Source organism: Haliaeetus albicilla, chromosome 6 (assembly GCF_947461875.1).
Source record: "Haliaeetus albicilla chromosome 6, bHalAlb1.1, whole genome shotgun sequence".
Classification (NCBI taxonomy): Eukaryota; Metazoa; Chordata; class Aves; order Accipitriformes; family Accipitridae; genus Haliaeetus; species Haliaeetus albicilla.
Genome location: NC_091488.1, coordinates 28,103,985 through 28,126,158, shown reverse-complemented (window position 1 = coordinate 28,126,158; position 22,174 = coordinate 28,103,985). Strand labels below are relative to the sequence as shown.

Here is a 22,174-nt window from a genome sequence, read left to right as displayed (position 1 = left end):
CTTTGCAGACTCAGAATGCAATCCATTCCTATTAGAAAATTAAGCTATGCCATAATAAAGTCTGAATGCCATTTCAGAATTAATACTCTGTGTTCTTTTGTGTCAGGGAACATGGGTGTTCCAGGTGAAAACTTGTTTCGTGCTGAAGAAAAATAGTTAATTTTTTCTGCCCCTTCTCCCTCTTGTCATAAAAATAATTTTCATTATGAGGAGATGTTTATTCTGTCGCACTACCAATGCAAAATAAAAATAAATGCCCTTTGTATCTTAAAGAGCATCTTGTTTATACCACCTATCTATATTTCCATTACCGTGTATTTGCACAGCAATGGCTAGACACTGTACACCCAGAGAAGGGGAATGAAGCTATTAAAAATTCATTTGATTCTTGCCATAGGAGTCTCTGTATGGAAAGTCAGCTTTTTCCATCTTTTACAAGTTATTGATACATACTGATGTTTAAATTGTTGAGGTGCATCTTTTTTAGACTTTGACTAGAGTAGTTTTGTTTAGTTAGGGTTCAATTCTTCACAAACTTTGTAAGATCTGATTGCGGTTTTTCCTAATTAACAGGTAAACAGGCATAAAATATAACAACAGATAACCAGAAATAAAAGCAAGGAATAGACAGTCATGTAAGTCAACATCTACTCGCAACTTTGTCTTCTGAGTTATTTGAACTGCAGAGAAACAGACTGAAAAGGACTCTCTCCTATAACAAACAACACAGAAATCTACTCAGGTGATCCACGTGTGCAGCACTACGCCATCTTTCAGAAGAGTCAGAAGGATTCTCATGTGAGGCCTGAGAAACGGTAAGCTTCACTTGTTCTTTGTGGCTATGTGTATTCTAGGAAAACCCATCATATATTGTACAGGAGAGTAAACCCAATATCTATCATTCTTCTGCCAGAGCCTGTTTAAAATGTCCAGAACCTCAAGAAGAGCAAGAGAGCTGCCAGCGCTCCCTTGAAAGCGTGACCTCATTTTATGTAGTTTCTTTTTCTGGTCGCAAGCACGTCTTTGTTGCCTTGTCTGTCTTTGGTGCCAGGTAACCTCCTCCACTGCAAAGCTTCCTTATTCTGCCCTGCACCCAGGTGGCCACGCCGACGGCCACGGCTAGCATGAGTCAAAAGCTGCTGCCGTTTCAGCCCCAAGGGAGCATCCTTTGCAAATCCCCGCGCTGCACGGCAAATACCATCCGGCTCCTTAATGGGCCAAAAGGTCTTTTGAGAGAAGGTCTCAGAATTGTTTCATTCACCTGACTGCTCTTTTCTGGAGAAAACAGTTTTGATGCTCTGAACACCAGCGTTTATATCTAGTCCCCAAAGAGCAGCATCTTTTTGAACTGAAGAATCAATGATGTTACCTAGGTGGATTATTTGAAGACAGTTTTGTTGTTGCTGTGTAACCTTAGTTCAGTGACAGGCACTGTATGATGGGGTGATTCTTCTGATTCATTTGCTGCCTCTTTTGTTTGTTTTATCAGGTTTCACTAACATGTCCTTTGCTTCTGACAATACCTGGTATGATCTTTCTTTCAGTTAGATCATCTTGTATGATTACAGAGACATTTGATAATGCTTCTCTATGATTTTCAAATGCAAACAATACAATAGAATATATGCCAGGGTACTTTAGCTTTGAGCCAAACAGAACTGAAATAAGAACAAAAGCTGGTCTGTGATTTGTAGTCCTTTGACAACACAAGGACTTTGTGTGCTATATGATATTGTTTTAAGTATAAAGCATGCCTAAGAGTTGCTTATATTACTTTAATATTTAAGAAGACGACAGCTGGGTATGAAGGTGGCAGACAAAGTGGTATAAATTATGTAAGCTTGAAAGCAGAATTGCACAGGAAATCAGCAACCTTGGAATGTATAGCAGTCAGGTCTTTTAACTCAAGAAATAACATGGAAAAATAACAGCAGAATTATTCTGTGACATCCGCACTCTGAGATAACAGCAGAAACAAGTAGAGTGTTTTGAAATTCAACACCTGTACCAGGAATATTTTTGAAAGTGGAATCACATTTTCTCCCTCTTATTAAATATTAAACACTACTACTCAAGGGAGGAGATGCATTTAAAATTTGAAGAAATTCAAAGGGTCACTTTACAACCACAGTTCCAGAGGAATTCTGTTTTGAATAACAAGAAAAAGTTTCGTCTTTCCATAGGATCACACATTATAATTGGCTTTCAGCTGGTTGTAGAGCTGCAGGAAAGGCCAGTCTCTGGGTGCAATGCATTTGGTTTGAATTCTGAATTGGGGTCTCATGGTGTGAGGAATGCTCTGAATATTTACATGTGTTTTTTCTTAGAACAGCATTGTCCTGAAATGTACTATGTTTCTGGATTGACATAATTGCTCTGCAGGAGCCATTTGAGTCTCTCAGGTAAATGCAAAAAGAGTCTCAAAATGTGTATTGTGTGAATTCCCTTTACTTCTCTGACTAACCTTCATTTTCAGAACTGTTATAATCTGTTTTGTATAGCTGTCATTAAAAGCTCATTCAAAAGCTCATCCATAAGCTAATAGATTGTGACAGCTTCTTTCTTTATTTTTTGACTAGTCCTGGAGTAGCATGTGCATGAATTTGTACAGACCTTAGAATCTATGGATTATTCATTGATCATGAATATGTGCTAGGACTGCAAGCTGAAAATCCCCTTGAGAGTTTTATTGGAGATGTTACTGCATTTTCAGCCTCACTTTGAGACAAAATAACATCTCAATCTTTTTTACTTTTCTCCTTGAACAGTCAGCACATAGCATTTGAAGAAAGGTCTGTAAAGGTAGCTTCATCACTATTGTGTTAGAAAAGTAATTTCTCTCTCTCTCTCTCTCTCCCCCATTTTGGGAGTTGTATGTTTTCTTAGGGAAGCTGTCCCATGGAAGTGTGTGTGTGTGGGGGGGGGGGTGGGTTCCCTTGCTGGGCAGCTAGGAGAGTCACAGCAGCTAGATAGAAGGGGGAGAAAGTGCCATATTGAATGCAGTGATTTTCTCCCTTGGGACTGGGAAAGAAATCATCACAGGGACTCACAGGGTTGCTCAAGTATTTTCATGGGGTGGAGTTGATTGCACAGAGCTTTCATTTTGAGCAAGCAGTTGTTCATTTAGATTCATTTTTTTGTTTCACTACATTTTTGGATAAATGAAAAGGAAAAAAAACCCTACCAAATGACCAAACTTCTAATAGCTTTATTTATTTTCTTTGTACAATTCACACAATTTTAAGTTTTTTGAAGTTGATTGCAGGGGTGAGGTGGGGGGAGCAAAGTTGCGAGATCCTTAGAAAACTCTTCAGAGACAGGAATCTTTTCCTTCCAAGTTCTGACTGCTACTACCGCACCAGGACAGGAAAGGAATACATCTCTCCTCTCTTGTTGTAATTTGAATGTGAATTTGATCTACCTAAGGAAGGAAGATCAAATATCTTCTATCCAAGCACAAATAAAGAAAGGAAAGTGGAGAGAATAATACTGTTTGACATTGTCAGAGGTAACATGTAACCTACTGCTGAGCATATGTTACGGACCTACCTATGTCAATATACAGACTGTGTCTATTATAGTCCCATCTAGAGACCTCAATTCTTCATTTCAGACAGTTGCAACTGAAATTTTCAGCTTTAGAGATACAGCTGTAGTTTGACAGCCTGACCTCAGTCTGTACGCAAGGGATTAAATGTGCTCGTTCAGGCTGTAGACTGTGCAAAAGACTTACATAGTGCTCAAGTGTACCCCCTCTTTGAGTCTTTGTTAGAGTGGAAATAGCAGCAAATGGAGGAAGAAGGTATCAACAGGGGCTTACTAATGAGTCTAACCACTATTTGATACAACACGCACGGCTGGCTGCAGGTGGACCCAGGCTGCCTCTCCTTGTTCTCCACACTTGGGTAGATACGAATCTGCTATTCCTGGGTGGGATAGATAGCTATCATCCATTTGGCTCCAATAGTTTTACAGTGCTAGCGATCGCAATAAATTACCTGCACTAACGTGAAGAATAACCCGATGAGGACAGTTATTTTGTAGCGAAGCTAAACACCACATGAACAAGGAATTGAAGAGCGTATATTAGAGATTTTATTTGACAGGCTAATGCACCATAAAGTTTTGTTGGGCTTTGAGAGAGAGAGGTTCAGAGACGCTGTTGGAGAAGAGAACCAGTCTCTGCTGGAGTCTTGTAGCTCCTCACTATAATGTCCTCACAGGACCAACAAGAGATGAAATTGCAGAAAAAGCATGCAAGATTTTTTCAGTGTAGTACTTTTTTTTCTTTCCTTTGGAAAAATCTTACAGTAATACAAGTTGGTTTCCTCTATATTTGTTAGGATTTTGTTTTTTCTGGTTTTGCTGAAAAACTGTATTCTAGACCTAAATGTTGTGCACTAATAGCAATTTATTTCCATTGAAAAAGACCAAAGAACCCCCCAAAACCCCAGAAACAAACCAGCAAACTTTAAAATCCCAGTGATTATGGGTTAGAAGAAAGATATTTTCTCTGTCCAAGTCTTGCTGTGAAATAACTGATCTGGAGGGAACTACAGTCACTCTCTGCCCTTGCAAAACTCACCAGCATACAGCTGCCGTTATAGTTGTGCATTGGACATGGTTAGTACTATAACTTCAGCAGGTTTTACTATCTTTCCCTCAGACAGATATGAACATTGTATATTTGTTCTTTATATATTTTTTGTGCCTGGAAATCAATAGGAAAATTCAGACAATGCAGTAATCTTATTTCCTCATGTTTTGAAACAAAATCCCTTTGTAATGCCTGAAACATCTTCAAATTATTTCTCCTGTCCTACCTACCTTCTAAGGGCCATAATATGCCATTGATTATTTTTTTTTCTTTTTTTTCTTTTAAAGGTAGAGCTTCCTACTGAAAGTAATGGGGAGTTTGCTTCAAAATCAATAGGGTGTTATGGCCCTGAAACTTAAGACAAGGGTGGCTCCTTAATTGTATCAGAAAAGGTGATTAAAATGCCACAAACAAATCACTAATCCACAGACAAAGGAAGAGCTGCCAAATTAAGAGCAACCATCTTTACCAGAGCATAACTCCATTTAACTTCAGTGGGAGCTTTGCCTGAAAAAGAGCAGTTGAATCAAGTAAGAAATGTGAAGCAATGTCATCAGATTTATTAATCAAACATTTGTTGCTGAGCTAAGGTCACTTGCCAAGAGCGGGTTGGTCTTTAAATAAACTACACAGGCAACATCACTAATTTCTTGGTTCAATGCATTTCTGGTCCTTGGGGACTGGGAAAGCAAGAGATGAATGTGGATGTTCAGAGCATCAAGCTGCCTGTTCCCAAATGAACAGGCTAAACTGATGAAACAATTCCAAGCCTTTCTCAGAAGACCTTTTGGACCTTCAAAAAGCTGACTGAACTTAGGCATGCATAGCAGGTATTTACAGAATTACTCCTGTGGGAGGCAAGCAAGTGGAAGTACATATGGCTTCTGGTTATTCCAAACCTCCTAGTCCTAAGAGGCTGCATTTGGATTCTTTTTAGTAAGCTGAAAACAAATAAGCATCTTTAACATTTCTTATCAACCTTATTTTTTGTCCCTTTGCAATCTCCAGCTCTGATCCTTGACATTTGTGTGAGAGTCTCCCCATTGTTTTCAGTACAGGTCCATACCCATGCGGGTGACAGAAGCTAGGAGGACCCTGGCTAGAAATTCTTGTTCACCAGTCCCATGCTAGGATATCTTTTTCACGGTCCAAATCTTGTATATAGTATATTTTTGGCAACTGATTAGTAATAAAGCCAATAAAGCTCACAATAACAGTTTTGTAAGCAGCATGGCAAAGATGGAGATGGCCATATTTAAATAAAAATGTAGAAACTGAAGACTATGTTTCCCCTTTAAAAATGTAGCAATAAATTTATCTACAGTATTAAAAATACTTATGAGAAAATTACTTTTAAGGGAAAATATAGGCAGAAACTATGCCTACGTGTGTGTATGGTTGCTCTTAAAGAGGTGGTACTTCTGTTACCCTCCATATCTAGTTGTATCCTAGCTGTATGCTTAAGGTTAGAAAGTTGGTCATGGAATGAACTTGGTTTTTATTACTCCTCTTGGCCACTTTTACTTCATGCCTAAAAGTGAATTTAAAGAGTTATCATGGTTTTCAAAGGCTGGAAGAAGGATTGGAATCCAGATTAGTAGTTCAGCCTGTGAGTCAAGAATCATTTATTTTCTAAAATCCGATTATATTATTTTGCCAATGAATACTGAGCAAGGCTTTTGTTCATCTTCCACATGTGGGTACTACTGCAAACAAGTAAGTGTAATTTACTTTGTAAGCTTGTTACAAGAGGCACAGTGGAGAACAAGGGCTAAGAAGAACCTCCTGCGTCTGTGGTTTTATTAAGAATTATTTTCTCCAGAGAACTCTCAGCCTGTCAGATTAAAAATGCAAAGAGACCTTTTACTCTAACAGAGTCACAGTTATCCCCTTAGTAAAGTTTGCTTTTGTGATAATTACATTTTACCATCTACAGTTGTTTACTAAATGAACAGCTTTTCTCTGCTGCTTCTAGCCTTGACAGTTTTCCTCTGATAATTTGTGGTTACAATGAAATATTTAGAAATACATGTTTGCCTTCTGTTTGTTGTTTTTCTTGTTTTGTTTTGATAGCAAATGATTTTGGTTGTGGTTCTGGTGATTATGGACCACAGGACTAGTTTAGCAATTATGCCTGAAGTAACATAACACTAACACTGTTGTCTGCATTGAGAAGAAAATGTCCTGAAGAGGCAGGACTTCAGGGTAACATTCTCATGAACACTAACAGGTCTTTTGGATAGAAATATTTCATGTGTGAATGTGTGTGTGTGATCTCACCCTACAGATTGTACTAGTAAATTTATATGTTGAATAAATCTTGAGTGTGACAATTAAAAAAAAAAAAATCAGGAAAAGAGCTCAGTACAGGCTGAGATCTTTTTTAAAAGTCCAACTGTAACAAAAGTCCCAGCTGTCTTGAGAATAGGGAAAAAGTATTTTTTGTAGTGGTGACATATCTAATTGCTAATGCTCTTGCCATCCATGTTATAGCCTTTGTTAGAATTAATAATTCAACAGTACTGGTAGTTGGACGAGACATGTTTCTTCATCACAGCCCCTCGCACTCACTTTCTTTCCTTGTCTTCCCCAAGATCTTGGTATAAATTTACAAGGAAGGGTGAATCAGCCTTGCTGAACTCTGTAAAATGGGTTTCAAGGCCAGGTACAGGTGTCCTATGCTGTCTTGGAGGGGTAGGGGCTCACACAGGGGAGAACAAAACCACACTGTCTGTGGCCTCTTAAGTAAAGCCTGTAGACATGACTGCATGATGATAGCATAAAAGATAAATGCTTTTCCATTGCCACAAGGTTATCAGGCAATTCTACCATCTTCCACGCCAAGTCTCAATATAGACTACTGTGTCCACCCCCCCCCCCCTTAAAAAAAAGTCACAAATTCTCTTGCTGAAGGTGGAAGGTCTCTGAATCTAGGTGTGTGTTAATAAGGAGTCAGGAATCTTAGCAAGCTGGTACACACGCTTTTTCATTCTCTTTTTTTTGTAATACAAAAGTAGCTGGCTGGATCCAAGTGTTAGCAGTCTAACAGTTTAAGCCCCCAAACTGTCACACATTCTGGGCTGAAACAAGGGATATTGTGATTCTTATGGCTACTCTGCATATTACCACCACTGCATCAAGCAAGAACGTAACAGTGGCAAGTCTACATTAAAATGACATTAACAATGTGCCGAACAAGAAAGCTGGGGAATTCGCAGACAAGGCAGTCCCTAATTGCCTCTCCAGCTGTAAGATTCTCAGCTGTCAGAAATCAGGAATCCAGGCACAGCACTACTTAAACGCCACTGTTAGAGGCTGACAGCAGAGTATCTGTAAGCATAGGCAGCGTGGAGCAATTTACCTACTTTTTAAAAAAGCATTTGAACGTTTTGCACTTGCTCAGATAGTGATGAACTTCAATTCATCTATGAAAATAAAAATTCTGAACCATTTTACACCAGCAAACTGATATCTTTATACTGATAAATACTGCAGTACTGTAACTTAGGGCAGATAACCTCCACCCTAAAAGAGCATACAGTCTAAACAGACAAAATGAATAAAAGGTAAGAAATGCATTGTTATTCTTCCCTTTTTAGAGGTAGGGAAACCAAAGCACTGAAAGGTTAAGTGGCCTGTCTCTGGTCACACAGGGAGCCCATGGCAGGGCTGTGAATTAAATGCCTTGTCTTGTAAGAACTGCACTGTCTCCTTAGGAAATATGAATAGCAGAAAGGAGGGAAGCTGCCTAGCACAAATTTACTGTATGGTACTTGAATAACATGGCAGGTAGCACTGGAACTGAAATAATGAACTGATAGCTGAGAGTGGACAAAAATGTATTATAACACTGAAGAATGCAAGAAACTTGATAATTTCTTCTCCCTTTCTAAATCCTTTTTCCTCATGGCAACAAAATATATGTATTTGCTCTGTCAGTCCCTCCACCCTTCTGCTTGCGACTGATCTTTACACTAAGGCAGCACTTCTGAGAACACCAGGTTCCTATGCCCGTTGTCAAAACCTCCTGAGTAGAGAAGAGGGCCTGCGATTTATGTGCAGAAGTGCTGCACTGAGAGCTCTGAGGCTACCTGTTCAGCCTGGTTGGCCAAACAGCACACACGGCTGGCACTGAGGATACCAAGTTCTGCCTCTTGCCCTGCCCGCAGCTCCAGTACGCAAGGAGAATCTGTGTGCTGGGCTGCTCCGGCAGAGGGATGTCCACGGGCGCAAGGGGATGCGGCAGAACTGCAGCAGTGCATGGGAAAGCACGCGGGTTGTCTGGCACAGAAAGCCTCTTGGTGGTGATGGACTGTGGTCCCTAGCTGAAGAAGAACAATCTAAAATAATTTTAATCTGTTCCTTATGGGATTCATTGTGATTTTCTTATTTGCTCTAGTTAATTTTTTTTTTCCCTTCCCCTATTGCCCTAGGCAGTTCAAGTAGTGGTCCTAGTTGTTTTCACTTTACACAACTGTAAATTCACAGCTTGATGTTGAGTTTCATACTTGGTAGAGTTTGGTTTTATTATTTCAGACTTTTCAAGCAAGGGAAGTTGGCCTAATTTCAACAACTGCCAAAGCTACCTGAGCAGCACAAAAATAAGTACATGACTAGTAATTAGCTAAACCTTGGTAACAGGTAGTTTGATAAGCTAGTGTGAAGCAACCATACCAAACCAGGAATTTTCCAAAGCATCTAACTGAGCTTAAGGCCATTTAAAGTTCAGCAACTCTTCTAGCTTCCTGTAAAAACCCTCAGCTACAGCTTTTCATTTTATAGTTGTAAGTAATATAAGAAACAATACTTTTGAAGTTTATAGACTAGCCAGATTCTTATGTAAACAACCAGCATTTTCCCTCCAATGTTTCAAAGATGTGGCCTTAAACTTCGTGATTATTTATAAGGCTTTTTTTTTTCTTTCCCTTCTGTTTCTGTAGGTCAGATGTTGTACAATGTATACGGACTTCTAACATAAGGTTCTTTCAAGTTCTTTGCACAAAATACATCATATTTAATGCAAAGAGGTCTTTGTCTCTCCAGATAACTTACTGAAATAGCTAGAAGGAAATCAACTTTCCAACAATCATTTTCTTGTCAAGATTTTTTTGTTTGTTTCTTTCAGCTAGAGGTTCTTCCCTAGAAATGACAAAGGGCAGGTACTTCAGCTCCTGATGGTGATTTGTGGACATATTTTAAAGATGTAACTTTCAGGAGGCATGTGTTCATGTGAAAACAAAGCAGAGCACTCATCTTTATTAGTAAAGAAATTTGAAAAGTCAGGTATGTTGTCTTTTATTAATCATATCATTCTGTATACACATAAGCAGTGTTTTTCAGTATCTTCTTATAGAGAAATGTGCTATTTTCTGACTATATTTATACATGTGAAAATGCTTGTTTGCCTTCACCTTTGTTGTCGGGGTCTTTTTCATGTGAAGAGAAAGGAACAAGACGGAAAAAGGAGCCCCAAAGAAGCCAGTATTTCTTCAGAAAAGAGGATGGGCTGCGGTAGCTCGAGAAACAAGCTTTTCCTTACAAAATGATAAGCAATGAGGAGTTGGATAATTCAGTGCTTTATCTTTTTGCCTGCTGTAACTAAACTAAGAAAAGAATTCAATAGAAAATCAGATATGAAATTGCTTTTCCACTTCTAGTGGTGTGAAAAGAAGAAAAAAAGGATATGGCAGCTCTTTTTCAAGAAGCAATCTACATGTCAAAAGAAGCATTATTCAAATTGTTTGATGAACAAGCATCATCTTAAATGCCCGGATCTAGTGTGTGTGACCCAAGCTTTTCCCCATCTCCTGTGTGTGAACATTAACTCTGGAGGCATTTCTCTGCTCTGACACACGCTGGCTGCCTGTTCTTTATTGTACCACTTGTTATGCAGAGAAGTACCATCACTCGGAGATGAGAAAATGTTATTGCTGCTTGATACTAAAATATCGGCTCAAAAATTTCTCTAACTTCTCTGTAACTTACTCTTTGCTCCTTAAATGTCCTGGATTTCTTTGCTTGTTTTCAACTCCATGCACTAATGCTGTAGATGGCTGTGATCAAGGGGCTTTCTCTGAGAATAAGGGCAAAGGACAGCAGGATTGCACTGGTACTCTCAGTGCTGGAACTGGAAATAGCTGCTCCTCGCTGTGCTTCATTTCACCTACCACTTTCTTTCAGTGAAACAAAAAACTTGCTGTCTTTCTGGGCATTAAAACATCAGCATCTTCTCAGGAAGAGAAGATATGGGGAACTGGAAATAATTTCTGTCAAAGTTGTGCCCCTTACACCTATGTAAAACTTAATTATTGGAATCTTCCATTTTTAAAATTTTGTGTGAATCACACAAAATTTTTCTTTCTGTTTAAATAGCTTCTTAATACCATTTCTTCATGCTTTCTTGAGTGCCCACTATGCCTTGTTTTGTTTGTTTGCTTGATCCTGGGCCACAGGCATTTTTTGAAAACTAGTTTGTGGGAAATGCTTCCTGTGCTTTATATAAGTGACTCTGGGTGGCGTGGCCCATGTATTCAAATTGGATGACCTCTTCAATCATGTGCTATTACTCCAGTACCATTTTTCTGCTGTTTTCAGCGATGTCTGAAGATATAATCTCAGACCTTTGTATGTAGCAGCACACTTGGACAGATGAAGGTGTCTTTATATGTGCATGCCTGCAAGTCAGATCAAATGTCTGTATCTAGGGGAAAATTTTGCTGCTAGACATGACACTAATGAAATGCATGGAACATATTTCTGCATGCCATGCACTGCCTGTATCTGAGCAAAGAAAAAGCTCTGTTTATAAGCACATGACTAACCAGGGACAGTAGGATGCTCCTGGTTAAAAGAGCATACTGCTCTGTCCTCTGGTTTTGTTTCTGGCTGGCAACTTCTGAAAAACATTTGAAAAGTTTAAAGAATGGCATACTATTATGCACTACAGAAGGGGAAGTTTGTTGGCATGCACTTTGTGGTGACCTGTGATCAAAAGGCTGGACTTACCATTGTTTAATGTGTTTATGAGCATGTACACCTGACCGAGGAAGGTTGGCTTTTGTAAGTTTTGCTTTTAGAGGTGCTGGCACAATATGCTGAGTAGAGAGAGGCTGCAATAGAGAGAGAATATTTTTTTTTTCTCCTCTTCTGTTTTCCCCTGCTTTATACAGATCTCCTGCTGGTTAGAGTTTGCATCTGAGATGAGCATGTTCAGATTTCTGCTCTGAACTGGGAGGGTAAAAAGGTTTAGATCCTGGATCCAAACGCTGCAGTGAGCTCTGGTCACAGGTCATCTTGGAATGTTTGTCTATGAAATTCTTGTTCAGTGTTTTCCATTATAAACTGTTTTGTTAACAACCCAAAGCAAAGGTAAGAAACTCTTCCTCAGCATCCCACGCAGCTTTGCTCTGTAACAGTTCTTGGAACTGGTAGGGAAAAGGATGACCTGACAGTAAAATTAATGCAAAGGCTCTTGAGACAACTCTCCCATTTAATTTCTATACATTCTTTTTCTTTTCTGTAATGGTGCCTGGTACTGAAACACTCTCAGTTTTTCTGCCAGTATTCAAGGAAAAGCTTTTCCTGTCTTAACTAAACTTTTACTCATAACTTAACTGAATTTCTGCATCCTAATGATGATTTACTTTAAATCAAACTCATTTCATAAAAAGAAAGTACAATCACTTTCACTTTCTGCATCAGATAGGTAGTTCATACAAGTGAAACTAGATAAAGTAGAGAGGGCTTTTGTAGCAATTTTTCTTGGTTTTGCTGTTTGAAACCTAGCCTAAAGAGAAAGGAAGTAATTTTGCCCTCCCTCCAGTAATGTATATAGCCTTATGTGAAATAATGCAATTTAACTTTATTTTAGCTACAGCTACTTTCTACTTGTTGCTTTTGACAGTTGATCAAATCAAAACCTCCACCTACAGAAACAGTTCTAGCTGGCTCCAATATTGCAAGCAGATCTATATGGGTTGCCCCTTTCAATTGTAGGGAACTTCACTGACCTTCTGTGCATCTCATAGGCTTCAGTGAAGATACAAGAGGAGATAAATTTGGCCCATTCTTTTCTCATTGTTGTCTTCTGTGTATAGAGTTCACATGCTCACTTTGATAGAACATCCAAAAAATTTACAACTCAGGATACATAAAATCTGAGACTTCATTCTGATATATTAAAAATATGAATGTATATTTTAAATTAGGATTTTATTGTTACATTTTACCAGTTATGAATTTTTTAGAGTCAAATTTGTTGAGTTGAATGTTATTTTGATAGTTTACTAATTGCTAGCATGACTTATGCCTTTCCCAAGTTTTGTTTTGCTCACAAGAATAATGCTACTGAGATCCTGTGCAGGATTCAGATCACCTGTCATTGAGACTGGTAATACAACATTAGTCACTTTACAGTTTGGGCCTCTAAAAAATGGATTTTGTAGCATTGGGAAACTTTTATACACATCAGTCTTACCTGTTTGGATAAACTTTTTTCATTCAAGTGCAATTGGACTATGTGCAACTTAATTTCTGATGTAGTGATTACGAGCACAGTAACTCAGGCATTTGGCTTTTGTCTTACCTCAGAAAGTTCTCATAGTTATTTGAAGGGATAATACATAGGGTTTTCCCAGTTATATAATTTTTCTATTAGATTTAAACTTACCTCTTTATTCTTTTTTCCTCAGCAACATCTTTTTATGAACAAACAATATTGCTAGAGACTTGGGAAATAATACTCACTTTAATGCCCTTGTGAAATACTCTTGGATGATGATAGACATAATGTAAGAAAGACATCAGGTTGTCAGTATTTGATAAGAAGGAACTACATATATGAAAATAAGTCCTAGTCCTACCTGCTTGTTATCCAATGGGACCTGGCACTCAGCCTGTTCCTGAGGGACAGAAGAGGCAGCAAAAGCTAAGGTAGATAGATCAGGGTTTGGGGATTTCCTTTCTAAGAATATTGTATAAATTTGCAAAAAGAGATGAATATAGTGCTTCTATCTTCAAGCTGACTTTAACTGTGATTTTAATGCAGGTAAAAATGGGTGGAAATTATGAAAAGAAGCAGCAATCGGATTTGGGAAATTGTAGAAGTATCCTAGGTTCACATTGTATCTCTATGCAGAAGAGCAGAAGGTCATCTTCAATCCAGATTTTCTTCTACATCTTGCCATCTCTTTCTGTAAGTATTTGGTAATTTGGGGGTTAAATTTGCTAATATTTTCAGGGAAACTGACAGTGAAATTATTAAAATAATGAAGTACTGTCTGCTTCGATAGCAACCTCAGGTAACACTGCTCTTCCAATGTCACATTGTTTTCTCACATTTCTGTTTTTTTTTCTAACAACATTTCTAACTTGGTGGTCAGATGGCAGTCCACAGGTAACATCTTAAAACTTTTCTCCTCCCCTCTCATTTCATCTGTCTCTGCAAAGTTTCTTGCAAATTTATTCAATGGAAAGACTGACAGAAGTAACTTTCCCAGTTTATTTCCTTCCCCTGCAGGTTTCTCTCCTCCCTGCTGTAGATATTGATATTTCTGGTTTGTCCTCTGCTGTTTTTTGGTGGTTTGGCTGAGACTGTTTGAAACCATTCTTGCTCCTTCATCAGTATTTCATCCTCATTCTCCTTTGGTTCATTTCTTCCCACTCTAAATAAATGCTGGCGTCCCATTTGCCTCTTCCTGGAGAGTATCAACTGTGTTTCCATTCCAGATTTTCTAAAATTTAGCTTCAGTCCCTGGTAATCTACTTTTCCCAATGATTTCCAAGCCTTTTATTTTTGTTTCCTAGCCAAAGCCACATTTCCTGAGCTGCTAATTTTCCCTGATTCTGTCATCCATACTTGTCCTGGGATTTGTACTTTTGCTGGCTTTCTTGCCTCTGTTCTCAATAGATCGTCCTCTGACTCTTTCTTTCAAGGTATAAACAGAATTATTCTCCTCATCTTCCCTCTTGACACTATAATGTTTTGCAATAATTACAAGCAAGAACTTCTAGACCCAAAAACTTAAGCAAGGTTACGCTTAGTATGTTCATAGGATGGATCTTAGGGTTGTAAGTGGATTAGTTTTCTGTAAGAATCATAACTATTTGTAATACATATTTAGAGGATAACAATGCTATTTTAAAATTGTAGTGTGTGGAAAAATAGGGAATGACTGTATACTTCCCTGATTGTAATAAAGGGTACAACTGACACAGGAAAATTAGAGCATATACATGGTAAATTACATTCACATTGATTTAAGTTGGTTTTAGAATTAGTCTGTAACCACAGAGTACTCCCACTGTGCCATGTGTTGCATAGCTAATTGGAAGAGGAATTTTTTAGAACGACTAAGCAGAACATTAGAAAAATTAAAATGGTGTATTAAAAAGAAAAGGCAATAGTTTACTTTTCAGAGAGGATTCCCAGATTGTCTCCAACCTGCAGATTGTTTTTGCTAAGCTATGGTAATTGCTTGTGCCAAATAAGTACAGGTGACGGACTTCTTACTGGCAGTGTTTTGTTTCCCTCCTGCTCCGGCAGGCCCACTTAAGTCTGGCATAAGACCTTGGTGCTCCCCACCCCAAGATGACTATTCTGTTGCAATCCCTTGTAGCAGGTGAGGGATCAGCCAGAGGAATGAAGTAATTGAAGTGACTGGGCTTTGAATACTCAGCATTAAAATAACCAACGAGAGACCTAACCCTGCTGCACCCTTCTTGCTTTCTTCAGCTGGTTACCAAAAGCTCTTATGTCTTCCTCCTCCTGTTTAACTCTAGGTAATGTTTTCTGCAAACATTAATTAGTTCCCTCTTTCTCTCATCGAATTAGTAACACATTTTCCTCAAGCCCACATCTCTCCCTGCCTTTGGCACCTGCATTCAGGCAGGTAGCCATCAGGCAAGCTCAGTATGGCTAGAAGAGCTCCCACCTGCTGCCCCCACCCCTACTTGTCAGCCAGGCCCATGGTCTGCTCGCTTTGACTAGAGAGGCTTCGGGACAAGGTCTCAGCCTCACAGATTCTCCTTCTTTAGCACTTCTGAAAGGCTTTCTGTACAGAAGATTTTATATCCGGCTCATTCGGCCTCTCCTCTGTCTCAGCTACAGCAACATCCCTCACTCTGGCCTTGACAAATAGTGTTCTGCCTCTACTTGTAGCTGTGGAGGATAGCGCTGAAAAGATCACTTTCTTTCATTATCCCTCTCTCGCATCTTTCCTTTTTCTATGCTGCATCAGAAATAACTGCTTTTGCCTTCCAGGTCCTTTAGAGTCCAACCCTATCGTAGCTATTGCCACTTATTCACTGTCAAGATTCTGATTCTTGCCTTTGATCATCCTATTACAGCAGCCTCCACTGCCTACTTGTTAAATTTTTAAACAGCCACTTGTGTATGTACTCCTGAGCTGCCTGTCATGGTTGGAGGAGATTCTCCATCCAGAAACTTGAATTAAACAGACACTTTCCCTCCTTCTGTTTCTTAAAAGGTAAGTTCAAAGCCCTAAATGTTGTTGTCCCTTGCCTACTGTCCCCAGCATAAGTAGCTAGATCCCTGAAACACCATAACTCAGTGGTGGGCATTTAGCATACGAAGCCCTGAGGGGTGGCATGCTGCCCCTGGGCACCCAGCATCAGGAGCATTCCCTCTTACATTCCCTGATGCAGCAAGTAGACTGGTGCTGTAGGAAATTAAGAAGACCACAGTAAGAAGTTGTCTTCTGATGACACCTTGCAATCGCCAGTTTAAAGCAGGTATTCCAGCTCAACGTGTAAAGGAATCTTTTCAACAGGCCTTTGTGAAGAGTGATGCAAACCTGAGCTATGTTTTCCTGTCTTTCACTGAAAAAAAGGAGACAAATAGATCTGTTGCTTCTTTTCCCTTCTATAGTACCACTTCAAATTCACTTTTGCATGAAGTGCTGAAAAGAAAACAAGAACACGGCCTACCTTTGTTACATGTGATAGGACAGGGGCAGCTCCTCACCATACATTTTAAATAAACACAACAGAAAAAGGAGAGAGTGTCTTGCCAAAGCAATGAGCAGTGTGATGGTTACTGAATTTGAGGCATTTTAGGAAAGTTTAGGCAGAAAGGAGTAAGTTTAGTGGAAAGCAAAATGAAACGAAACAGAGAGTAGACTGAAGGGGAAGCAGAGGAAAAGCCAGTGCAGTATGAAGGAGTCCCACTTTGATTAAAATCCTGTCTGGCCTCTGTAATACTGACTTCTGCTTCTAGCCAGCTGTGCTTGCCAGCATTCTCCCAAACCTGAGTAAAGTGGGGTGTGACCCAATAGCCTCAGAAAGCTAAAAGCACACTGTTCCCATCAGTTGCACATTCAGGTGCTGGGTGGGAGAGCTGCTGCGGCTGGGGCAGGGACCTGCCTAGCTCTGTCCTTCCTGACAATGCTTTCAGAGCAGACACCGGGAACTCTCAGATCTTTAACCTTGTTCTCCAGCAAGGTAAAAAAACCCTCTGTTAGGTTTGGGGCAGGGGGGGCAAAGCAAGAATTATTAACATGCTTCATCCTTGTTAAAGAAAAAGAGGAGTTTATTTGAATTTCAGTAATTTTGTAACAAACAAATATAATAAAGCCATTTAATTTTCTAACTAAAAATACTCCACAGAAGGCATTATTTTCCTTAAAACTTTTACATTTAATATAAAAACAATTCCTATAGATAAACCCTTTTCACAGAAAAAGAGTTCAGACCAGCACTCGTTCTCAGCTTGAAGTATTTATCATGATGTAAGTAAAATATGAAATTCTTATTGAAGTGAAAATCGATTACTGAATGAAAATAAGTGTATATATATATATTTCTATTCATTAAGCACAAAAAGGCTATGGCTTCAACCAGTAATAGGCTTGCGTCAGAACTGTAGTGTGGACAACGGTAGTTAAGGTTTAATTTTTTTCTTTTGCAAAGTTACAAAAGAAAATTACATTTCCAAAATGGTCTAAGAAATCTTCATCAGTTGAAGGGAACAATGTTCCTCATTAAAACTAGTGTAAAACATTTGGAAAGCTGGGAAGCTGTTGGAGGAATGTACATTGCTAATTAGGAATTACAGATATATGTGGAAAAGTTAAAGAGAGCATAACAATGTGGAACGAAGAGGAGGAAGTTCTTTCAGTGCTGCAGAAACATGGAACGCTAATAGTGGTGCAAAGCTGATACTAGACAAGGATGGTAAAGCTGTTGTCAACCACATTGCAGAAAAGGCAAAAGAACCCATTAAATATTTCTCTTCTGATTTTGAAAGAACCAGCATGATATACTCATATCTGACAGTGATAAGGACTACTTTCTACTTGATCAATAAACTGGGAGATTCTTAAACAGCAACTGTCGGAGCTAAACACTTTTTTGAATTTACAGGGCCAGATAACTTGCACCCAAGGGTATTAAAAGAGTTTACTGAGAAACTCTCTGAACCATTAATGCTGATTTTAAAGAAACCATAGAACAATGAAGAAGTTCCAGAGCACTAAAGCAAATTCAATGCACCAATAATTTATGGGAGTAAATGTATTGCCGTAAGTCAAGTTGGCAACCTGATACTAATCTCAGGCCAACACACAGAAAAGCTGACCTGGAACTCAATCAGCAAGAAGAAATACATGTACCCTGTTATGCTGTGTTATAAACTGTTTAACTGCAGGGGGATGTAAATGTAGAGAAATCATCATCATTTGCTGGTTCATTCTGTCTGGGTTTTCTCTTGGCCCAGCGCTATTCAGTATTTCTATTAATACAGCAACAAGCGCCACTGGCCAATTTTTCCTACAGCCTGGCTGTGGGACGCTGGAGAGGGGATGCCAAGTGTGTGCTCAGAGAGTAGCCGGAGCTGAGAAATGCCCTGTTGCATGGGTTTCAGTAAGATGTGCAAGGCCTGAGAAATCACTCAAACCCAGAGTTTACTAAGGACTTCTATTAAACTCAGTCAGGGAACAGAAATAATTAGAAGTGCAGCCATTTCACATGATCAGAAAATAAATCCCCCTCTCATACACACTTCCCACAAATATGCCCTTCTAAGCTTTACGTGTTGTGAAATTTTATACGTGTCGCCCTCTAATATTAATCTTTGCCCTTGATCCCCACTGGCTTTACCCAAACTGTTCAGACAACATTCTACTAACTGCCTTCTGCAAGCCATTCTTAAATAGGCTTTTAGCTTTCTGTGATACAGCACAAGTTTATCCCAAGTTTGTAATTGTGTGTGTGTATATATACACACATACATATACACACACACATATATATATGGAATCAGACATATCTGAAAGGATTAAAAAAAAACAAAGAAAAGTACAAATGTGTTTTCTATTCAGCTCTTGCTTGCACTGGGTTTTCAGAGCCATCACTTAACTTCACCCTGAAGGGGTGAGATGAATCCAGGTCACCTGGATGCAGGTCATGAGTCAAGATTACACCTGCCCTCAGGAATTACCATCCTAATATGCTTCAGAGCTGCTTTTGCTTCACCTCAGAGTACTGAAATAACATGTGGGTTCCTGTAATAAAACATGTCTTTCCACAAGTGATAAAATGCAGACCGAGTGTGGGCGGGAAAGACAGGGACGTACCTGCTGCTGACAAAGAGACCTGGTCCTGTCCCAGTCCAGGGTTTGGATGCTGGAATGCCTGAGTCCCTTTGCTAATGCTCTGGTGTGATTTTTTGACTCTCTGCTTCAGTTTCCTTGAGTATAGTGCCCAATTAAGCCATAAGGATATCAAGTTTTAATTAGCTAATGTTTTGTAAAGTGCCTCTACTACAAATTAGGAGATTTTTATGATGCGCCTACTCAGTACTCTGCATTTTATTCATGATAAGTTACTAATAACAATAGGAATTTTTACTTTTTTCACAGAGTTGGGGTCTGGACACCACAGCCTAAGCAGATGAACTGACGTTTAACCCCAGAAATGAAAGACAAAGAAAAGCAAGTCTTTCAATCTATATGGAAAGCCAATAAAAAGGCATTTCTAGTCTTGACATTGTCAGTGCATCCTCTGTAAAGAAAATAGGAATATTTTTATGTCAGTAAAGCCTACAGCATGTGTCAGTAGTGGATCAAATATTAAAAGTAATTTTTAATAAGTGCAAATCAAAGAAGGATTAGAAAAGCTCAGGGGATTTGGAGATGAGACTTCAGTTCAGGGAATTCCACAGCTCAGGGGCATAACAGGTGAATGCTCTGCTACTCATGGATGAGATACCTGGCAAGGGGGCTGATGAATTTGAGATTTATTATTAGAAAGTAAGGACTGAGGGTATGTATAAATGGAGACCAGTTTTGATAGGTATGAAAAGGACGTTTCGGACAGGTAATGAAAAACTCAGAACAAAATTTTAAAGTCAATGCATTGACTGATAGGAAGCAGGTATAAATCTGCCTTAGCTGAAGTAATGCGATTGGATTTATTGCCATAAGTAAACGTATGGGATGCAGCATACTGAACAATGGGGTCATTTGTGAATATTATTCCATACAGTGTATGCCTATTACTGTAATGTGAAAGCTATAAAGATGGGGTTTAGAATGGGGCAAGTAACACAGAGAGTAGCAGGAATACCTGCCTTATACCTGCAAAGTGGAAACCTCGCCTAAGCAACTGCTTTTGAGAAAAGCTTTTAAGAAGTTAAGAGTAAATGAACTAAGGAACCAAAGAAGGACACAAGGTTGAAAGTTTTTGAGGATTCATTAGATGTACACAGCTGCCACCAGATGGGAAAACAGAATATGACAGTGTGCAAATGAAAGACAGATGAAAAGGGGGAGGGTGAATTTGGAGATTTGATTTCAGAAAGCAGTGTCTTATGTATCCGTCACAAGGAATGCCTTCTAGCTCCTTCATGTGTGTGAATGTGCATGCCTTTTCTCCACTTTTCCACCTCCCTCCCTCCCTTGCTTTTTCCTTCAGTGATTGACAGCCCATGGTTTGAAGAGATGCTTAGGGAGAAATCCATACCTTTTTTTGTCATCCATCATGAGCTGAGTAATCTCTTGAGAAAGAGAGTTTTAGCCCAGTAGGGGCCTGTGAAGAATTTGGATATGGATCTTCCACAAAAGATTTTTGTACACTGTAGTAGGTAAGAACCAGATCACTTGGGTCAGTACTGAAACTGCATTGCTTAGAAATAATGTTGAGAATTACTATTCTATGAGCAGTCGCTCACATAACATTTATCTAAAGCTCTAATTTATAGTACTGTAAGTTCTTGTGTGTTCTATTACCATTATGGTTAGGTTCATTTTTTATGTTTTGCATACCATAGAGAAATAGGCATTAAATGATGATTTTTCTGTCCCTGAATGGAATTAAATACTGGAGAGTTACAGCTGCCTGCCATTACCCCTGTCTCCTTTTCTGAAACCCTATTTGTGACAGGTTTGTCATGGAGGTGTTCAGCATTTTACAGTAATGAGATATTTATTTTTGTGAATAACTCATCTATGTTGTATTATGGTGAGTTGATCCTGGCTGGACACCAGGTGCCCACCAAAGCCACTCTATTACTCCCCTCCTCAGCTGGACAGGGGAGGGAAAATATAACAAAAGGCTTGTGGGTCAAGATAAGGACAGGGAGAGATCACCCACCAATTACCATCATAAGCAAAAAAGACTCAACTTGGGGAAAATTCAGTTAATTTATTACCAATCAAATCAGAGTAGGGTAACGAGAAATAAAACCAAACCTCAAAACACTTTCCCCCCACCCCTCCCTTCTTCCCAGGCACAGCTTCACTCCCGAGTTCCCTACCTACCTGCCCACAGCGGCACAGGGGGACAGGGAATGGGGATTGGGGTCAGTTCATCACACATTGTCTCTGCTGCTCCTTCCTCCTCAGGGGGAGGACTCCTCACGCTCTTCCCCTGCTCCAGCGTGGGGTCCCTCCCATGGGCTGCAGTCCTCCATGAACTTCTCCAGCGTGGGTCCCTTCCATGGGGCAGTCCTTCAGGCACAGACTGCTCCAGCGTGGGTCCCCCATGGGGTCACAAGTCCTGCCAGAAAACTTGCTCCAGTGTGGGCTCCTCTCTCCACAGGGCCACAGGTCCTGCCAGGAGCCTGCTCCAGCATGGGGTTCCCACGGGGTCACAGCCTCCTTCGGGAACCCACCTGCTCCAGCGTGGACCTCCCTGGGCTGCAGGGGGACAGACTGCCTCACCATGGTCTTTACCACGGGCTGCAGGGGAATCTCTGCTCCGGCACCTGGAGCACCTCCTCCCCCTCCTTCTGCACTGACCTTGGTGTCTGTAGGGTTGGTTCTCTCACATGTTCTCACTCCTCTCTTTGTGGTTGCTGTTGTGCAGGTTTTTTCCCCTTCTTAAATACCTTATCACCGTCGTTGATGGGCTTGGCCTTGGCCAGCAGCGGGTCTGACTTGGAGCCGGCTGGCATTGGCTCCATCGGACACAGGGGAAGCTTCTGGCATCTTCTTGCAGAAGCCACCCCTGCAGCCCCCCCATTACCAAAACCTTGCCATGCAAACCCAATACACATATAAAGAATATAATATTGTTTATCCACAAAGCCTTACAACTTAGAATATGCCAGTATTTTACTAT

General features: G+C 39.8%; 1 long non-coding RNA gene across 1 annotated transcript; it reads left to right on the top strand.

Annotated features, from left to right (window-relative positions):
• The first annotated feature begins 13,448 nt into the window (after nt 1-13,448).
• On the top strand, nt 13,449-19,544 carry LOC138685600 (uncharacterized). Its single transcript, XR_011324897.1, has 3 exons — nt 13,449-13,528; nt 13,644-13,790; nt 19,474-19,544. It is a non-coding gene; the product is annotated as an uncharacterized lncRNA (long non-coding RNA).
• Nucleotides 19,545-22,174: the final 2,630 nt, after the last annotated feature.